Here is a 6,930-nt window from a genome sequence, read left to right on the forward strand (position 1 = left end):
CATACCGGATTATCTAATTCTCTTTCTGTTTCTCTTTTTATAATTTCAGTTCTAATCTCCAGAATTTCCACTTTGTCATTAATTTGTTTTATATCTCCAGTGATTTCTACAGTTTTCTATCTTCTTAACTTTTTCTTTCAACTCCTCTTTCATTTTTATAAGTCTTTTATACATTTTTTTTTCAAAAGCTGTCCATTTAATATTAAGTGATTCAGATTACTTATTTCTAATTTTGCAAATATTTTCTGAAGCAAGTATGTTGTAATTCCTCTGCATATTGCTCTAGCAATCCCCCCCGCCCTCTCTTTTTTGCCACTTTTCTGGTGGGTCCTATTATAATGTTATAATGTAAAAATGTTTCAAATATAAGAAAAAGAATAAAAGGCAAGTTTTCCTCTTTTTTTCCTGTTTTGTCTTTCTGTGCCCTTAATACTTTGTCTTATATGACATTCCACAGTCAGTCACCATCACAGTGTGGCTTATATTATTTTTATGTTTTGTTTTATAAAATCCATTAATTGTCTGCACACTTTAAACTTTGTTGTATCCAATCCTTGTTAAACCTTCTGCTAAAGGTTAAATCCTTTGAAGCTTCCCCCCCTCCTTTCCCCCCCTTTGCTAATCCAGAAAGAATGTTGATTTACCAAGTGGATTTCAATTTTCCTACTGCTCGGAAAATCTCTGTTTATCTGTAAACAAATTGCATCTAAAAGTGGTTCATAAGTACAGCTTTTGTGAACTTTGTGTTCATACAGACCATATTATGACTGTGAGCTTGACTGAATTTTCTTAACCCATAGCCCCTGGATTAATGGAGTAATTGCAAAAAATCTCATTTTTACAATCTCCTTGTCTAGAGCAGTTGTCCTGGTTGCAAGTGGGCAATCTCATATTCTCTCTTTTTCCTAGAGTGACTATGCTGGCTAGAATTTACCATCTAGCCACCGATCTCTGATGCAATACCACCTCTATTCCTTCAGGGACATCTAGTCCACCACAGACCCTCTCCTGGAAACAGAGAGAATAATGAATTAAAATGGCTGTTTTGCAAATCTTGTGCCTGCAGATAGAGCTCTTCGAAGTGATGTCAGTATTAAATTTGACTGTTGTAAAAGTAATGTTCTGGCCTGCAACATAAGTTGTGAAACACTTTGCAGATAAATTTACTTGGGCTTGTTTTAACTTGGAATCTAGTTTAGTATGGAGCCCTTGACTTATCTTCTAACTGGATGGCTGCTCATCCTGGCTTGATTATGCAGGTAGAGATGGATTGTTTAAAGGACTAGCAGAATCTTATAAATGCGGTGGTGGGATTAAAAAATTGTTTACTACCCGTTCTGTGGGCGTGGGTTGGTGGGCGTGGCAGGAGAAGGATACTGTAAAATCTCCAGTCAAAGGTGGTATTTGCCGGTTCTCCAAACTACTCAAAATTTCTGCTACTAGTTCTCCAGTACTGGTCAGAACCTGCTGAATACCCACCTCTGTACAAGTGCCTCATAGAAAACAGTCAGTTTATGTTCAATTAATTGATATGCATCAAATATAGATTTTTTTTAATCTAGAGTATTGTGTGATCCTAATGGAACATGTCTGAGTTGCATAAATAAAGCCTGAGGTTCAACATGAGTAGTCAGAATGTAGAAAATATATGTAGAATAAAAACTTTATTTTCCTTGACACCCCAACCACCTATTCCATCCTCTTGTCATAACCCCACTAAGTTCAATTTTGACAAAGAAAGGAGCTATGCAAATAATTTTATGTGACTGCACTGGGTTATACATTGTACCCCCATTATTTAATGAAAGGAGCGGTGGCTCAGCAGAGACTATACTGACATAAAGCAAAACTTGATTTTGGCACCTTTTAATTTCCAAAAGAATGGCTTAAAAGACTCTTAACTGCTTTCCCCTCTGAAAAATGATAAGCCCACCTATCCCATGTTACTGTCCTGAACAAGGTTAAGTAAGCCAGCCAACAAAATAAGACAATATATTTTCTATACTATAGTTTACTTTACTTTATTGTCATTGCACCTGTACAACAAAATCAAACACCATCTTCAGTGCACATTATGACCATGACCATGGAAATAAACACCAACACACATCCTTCATCCTTCACACATTGAACCGGAAATCCCCGACATCACACCAACACTGCACTATACAGCAGAATTCATGATAGGATGATAGTGTCAAATGTCTACTTAAGCTCTTATCTTTTGCCAGAAAATGACCAGATTATTTTTTTATTTCCATAAGCATTACCCAGTGATGCTGCTAGATGTAATATAGGCTAGAGGTATAATAAAGACTTATTAAAATTCCTGAATGTCACACATGTGTTCTGTGTCTCTTTTCTCTTGTTTAACATCTACTTGAAACAGCTGAGAATAGCCACCTGAGAATGTGATGACATCACTGCCTGAATGATGCCAGTCTTTAAAAGGCAATCTGGCTCCAAAGAGACAGCAGAAGACTTGATGATTCAACATCATAGTCAATGAGTGAGTAGACATGTACTAGCAAGCAGTTTGGATCAGGAAGTTGAACAAGAATTGGTGACATGGACAGTTGTGCTGTACAATAGTCCTCGCACTGATTATCTGAATTCACAGCCTGAGAGGTACAGTTGAACCATTGCTAATCTTAGATGACCTGCTGGTAGCTGCAACCTCTAGATTTTCAGACATCTGTGATCTTTCTGGAAAAGTGAATCTGGTCCCCACAGGCAGGGTGAAATAGAGACTTGCCCACAAATGCTTTCTTGGCATATATGTTCTTCACATTAAAAGGAAAAGGCAGCTAGAATAACATAATCTACATAGAACATAGGAGATTAAGAGTAGGGTGAAGGTAGAATAGAACAGAACAGAATAGAATAGAATTCTTTATCGGCCAACTGTGATTGGACACACAAGGAATTTGTCTTGGTGTAAATATTCTCAATATACATAAAGAAAAGGTACATTCGTTAAGAATCAAGAATCATAACGTACAACACTTAATGATAGTCATAGGGTACAATCAACAATCAAATCATACTAGGAAACAGTCAAGTGGGAGGGGATGGGTGATAAGGAGTGGTGAGAAGATTAACAGTAATAGTAGTGTACACTTTGTAAATAGTTGAACAGTATTGGGGGAATTATTTGTTTAGCAGAGTGATGGCTTTCAGGGAAAAACTGTTCTTGTGTCTAGTTGTTCTGGTGTGCAGTCTCTATAGAATCGTTTTGAGGGAAGGAGTTGAAACAGTTTATGTCCAGGATGTAAGGGGTCTGTAAATATTTTCACAGCCCTCTTTTTGACTTGTGCAGTATACAGGTCCTCAGTTGAAGGCAGGTGGGTAGTAATTGTTTTTTCTGCAGTCCTAATTATCCTCTGAAGTCTTGTTTGGTTGCAGAGCCAAACCAGAGAGTTATAGAAGTGCAGATGACAGACTCAATAATTCCTCTGTAGAACTGAATCACCAGCTCTTGGGCAGTTTGAGCTTTCTGAGTTGGTGCAGAAAGAACATTCTTTGTTGTGTTTTTTTGATGATGTTTTTGATGTTAGGTGTCCATTTTATGTCATGTGATATAGTAGAACCTAGAAATTTGAAGGTCTCTACTGTTGATACTGTGTTGTCTAGTATTGTAAGAGGCGGTAGTATAGGGGGGTTTCTTGTAAAGTCTACCACCATTTCTACGGTTTTGAGTGTGTTCTGTTCCAGATTGTTCCAGTTACACCACGAGGCAAGTTGTATAACCTCCTGTCTGTATGCAGATTCATCGTTGTCTCGAATGAGACCAATCACTGTTGTGTCATCAGCAAACTTCAGTATTTTAACAGATGGATCGTTTGAGATGCAGTCATTGGTACATAGGGAGAAGAGAAGTGGAGATAGCACATAGCCTTGGTTGGCCCCTGTGCTGATTGTACAAGTATCGGATGTGATTCCACCTAGCTTCACCTGCTGCTTCCTGTCTGTTAGGAATCTCACTTTGCTTTATGCTTGGTGCCAAACTGCACAGTCAAAAAACATTTTATAAGTAGTACAGATCTGCAAAACAGCATGGCCTGCTTCCAGATTTTCTGTTTTCTTCCTGGAATGTGCTGACCCGAGCATTCCAAGAGCAGCTCATCCATTTCAAAAAGTAAATTTTGCAGAACAAGAAATGATTATGGTGGTCCATAGAAAATCCACCTCTGTGAAACAGGCTTATTGTGTATTTCTCATTCATTTTTAGCTTGGCCTAGCTGCTTAGCATAAGGGATCCCTAGCTAACAAAACATCACAGCCACCATAACAAAACAATTGTGTTTAAGAAGTCATTTGCTGTATTTTAAGAGAAGGTGATAAGTTACTAAAATTGTTTGTACTTGTTGTGAACAATGGTGGAAATTATACATACATTCATTACATACAATATTTTTATTTTTTCTATTCTTTTTTCTCCTGCACTTTCTAATTTTTTTTTAATTTGTAAGCTTTCTATTAGTTTGTGTCTTTTTAATTGTAACATCTAAATTCATTGTAAAAACAAAGTTTTTACATTGTAAAAACAAAGTAGAGCAACCTTTGCCCCCCAAATAGAACAGTAATGGCGAAAAGAAAATTGAAAAGAAAGCTCAAAGCAGGTCAATTCCTACATAATGCTTAGACATTATTCCAAAGTACAATACTAGAATCTCCCTTCAAATATATACTGGCAAAATATGCAAAGAACACCAGCTTGGCTCCTATAGAACCAAGAATTTCTACTGAAGTCAAGAAGGATTCATTTGAAAAATGTAATCCATCCACAAATGAAAAGAACACAACCACCACAAAAATAATAAATGCAGTGGTCAGTGAAATATGTTTCTCCTTAAAAGATTCAAGAATGCATGGCAAAATCTACAGTATTAAGGCAAACAACAACAACAAAATCCTCACACAGGGAACTTGGGCCATGAGAAGATGGAAGTCATTAAAGGCTCAATCCAACAGGACTCATCCTCTGTTCTTCATTCATCTTACGAAAGCACCAATAAGCCTGTTCTAGAAGAAAAACTGGAACATTCCAGCAATAAACTGCATTATTTTTCATAAAACGGATAAATGGGCCAGCCCTTCCTATGGCAATAGTTTGTGTGAATGAAGACATATACCAAAATGTTGTTTAAAAGGTTATAAAAACTGAATGATGTAAAAGGATCATGTCATAGCCACTCCTCATGATAAACCCCCTTCTTATGAAGGAACCTCTCCACCAGCCTGGTGAAAGTGCAGAGAGAATTTGTTGGTCATTCGTGACATTCAACGCCCGACAACATCCTGTTGTGGTTTGCAGACAAAGGGCCTAACACCTACTTAAATGCACTTGCATGCTGCAAGCATCATCTGATCATTACTTTTTAAAGACATCTGCATGGGTGGATGGCAGGTGCATTGCTCTTCCTGTCCTAGCTCAAGCAATTATGGGGGCAGCAGGAAGCTTGTGGCTGATGCTACTGAGCAGAAGGTACCGAGGCTGCTTGAACCTGCGGAAATAGCAGAGTAGAGCAAATGCAAACAGGCGTGCAGTCTGCTTGCTTGTGTCCTGTAGATTTCCTCCATTTTGTGATCATCCTCTGAATATACAACTCCGAACAACCATTTTTTTCTACCTGAGAAACTGGAAACATATTAAGATTGCCATCATTAGTATTCCCTTTGGCCAGGGAATTCTGACAAATATAGTCCCAATGGAGTTGGAGGGAAAGTACGTTCAGAGTTTACAGGTCATCCTTTCTACCCAGGATACACATAAGCCAGAGTCTCTCCCATCCTGGATCCATCCATTTGATAATTTTCCGTTCAGCACCTCATTTTGAGCTGCATTTCTTCTATTCCACCTTCCAGGTCATTTTTAATGTGTTGAGCAGCATAGAGCTGAGGATGGAGCCCAGGAGTAACCCTCACTTAGTACTTACTTCCCGGCGGATGCAGAATCACCTGTGAACGTAGCATCCTTTGGATGTGGTTGCTCAAAGGATTGGAAATCATGAGATTGCAGTACCTTTTACTCACATGCAACTGTCATGAAAGACCCTCTCATTGTTTTACAAAGATCAAGGTATGCTTCATCCACAGCCCACAACAGCCCCTCCATCATTCCCTCATAAAAAGAGATACTGTAAATCTAATACAATTTGTTCTTAACTTGCTCATTCTGCTTCCTAACAATAGTGGCATTTATTTTCTAAGTGCTTTTGAACATGCTGCTTAACACACCTCTTCTAGTACTTTCTCCAGCACAGAAATAAATTGATATTGGATTTCTTAGGTCATGCTCCTTCAGTTGGAATATTGGGATGAAATTTGTTCTTCTGGCGCCTCACCAATTCTCTATGAGTTTTCAAATATAGTTATCGATTTTGGATGACTTGTGAGAGTCACTTCAAAGTCCTGGGACGTAATTTGTTAGGTTGTGAAGACTCAGAGTCACCAAAGTTAGCAAGGTAGATTTTGAGTATTATTATATATCTCCAAACCAATTTCAGATGGTTGGAGGATCTATCCAGATCCTCAAATATGTTACTCAGTTCAGTGGCATAGGTCATCTAATATCTTGATACTTTTTTTTCAAGATGCCTACAAGAACTAGCAATGTTTATTGAGATGCCTTCTTTCTTCTTGGTGTCCTCCTTTTATCTTCTCTATTCCTGGACAATTTCCAGAGCCATGTCCTGCTCTGATGTTATTTCTGTTAGTCTTCAGGAAAGATCCTCTTTGTCTTCATCACTTTCAATTATGACCTTGAGCTGGTCTTCATTGTTTCATCCTTTTTTCTAGGAGAAAATTTATGTATAAGTACCATCTCCCCTCGTGCAAGTGTAAGAACATTTCCAGCCATCATGTGAAATTCAGCACATCTGAAAGGTGGCAGGTTGGGAGAAATCTTCTCCCCTTCTTCTCTCTCCC

The sequence above is a fragment of the Pseudonaja textilis genome, chromosome 1 (genome assembly GCF_049901715.1).
Source record: "Pseudonaja textilis isolate UNSWEBS1 chromosome 1, rPseTex1.2, whole genome shotgun sequence".
NCBI classification, from domain to species: Eukaryota; Metazoa; Chordata; class Lepidosauria; order Squamata; family Elapidae; genus Pseudonaja; species Pseudonaja textilis.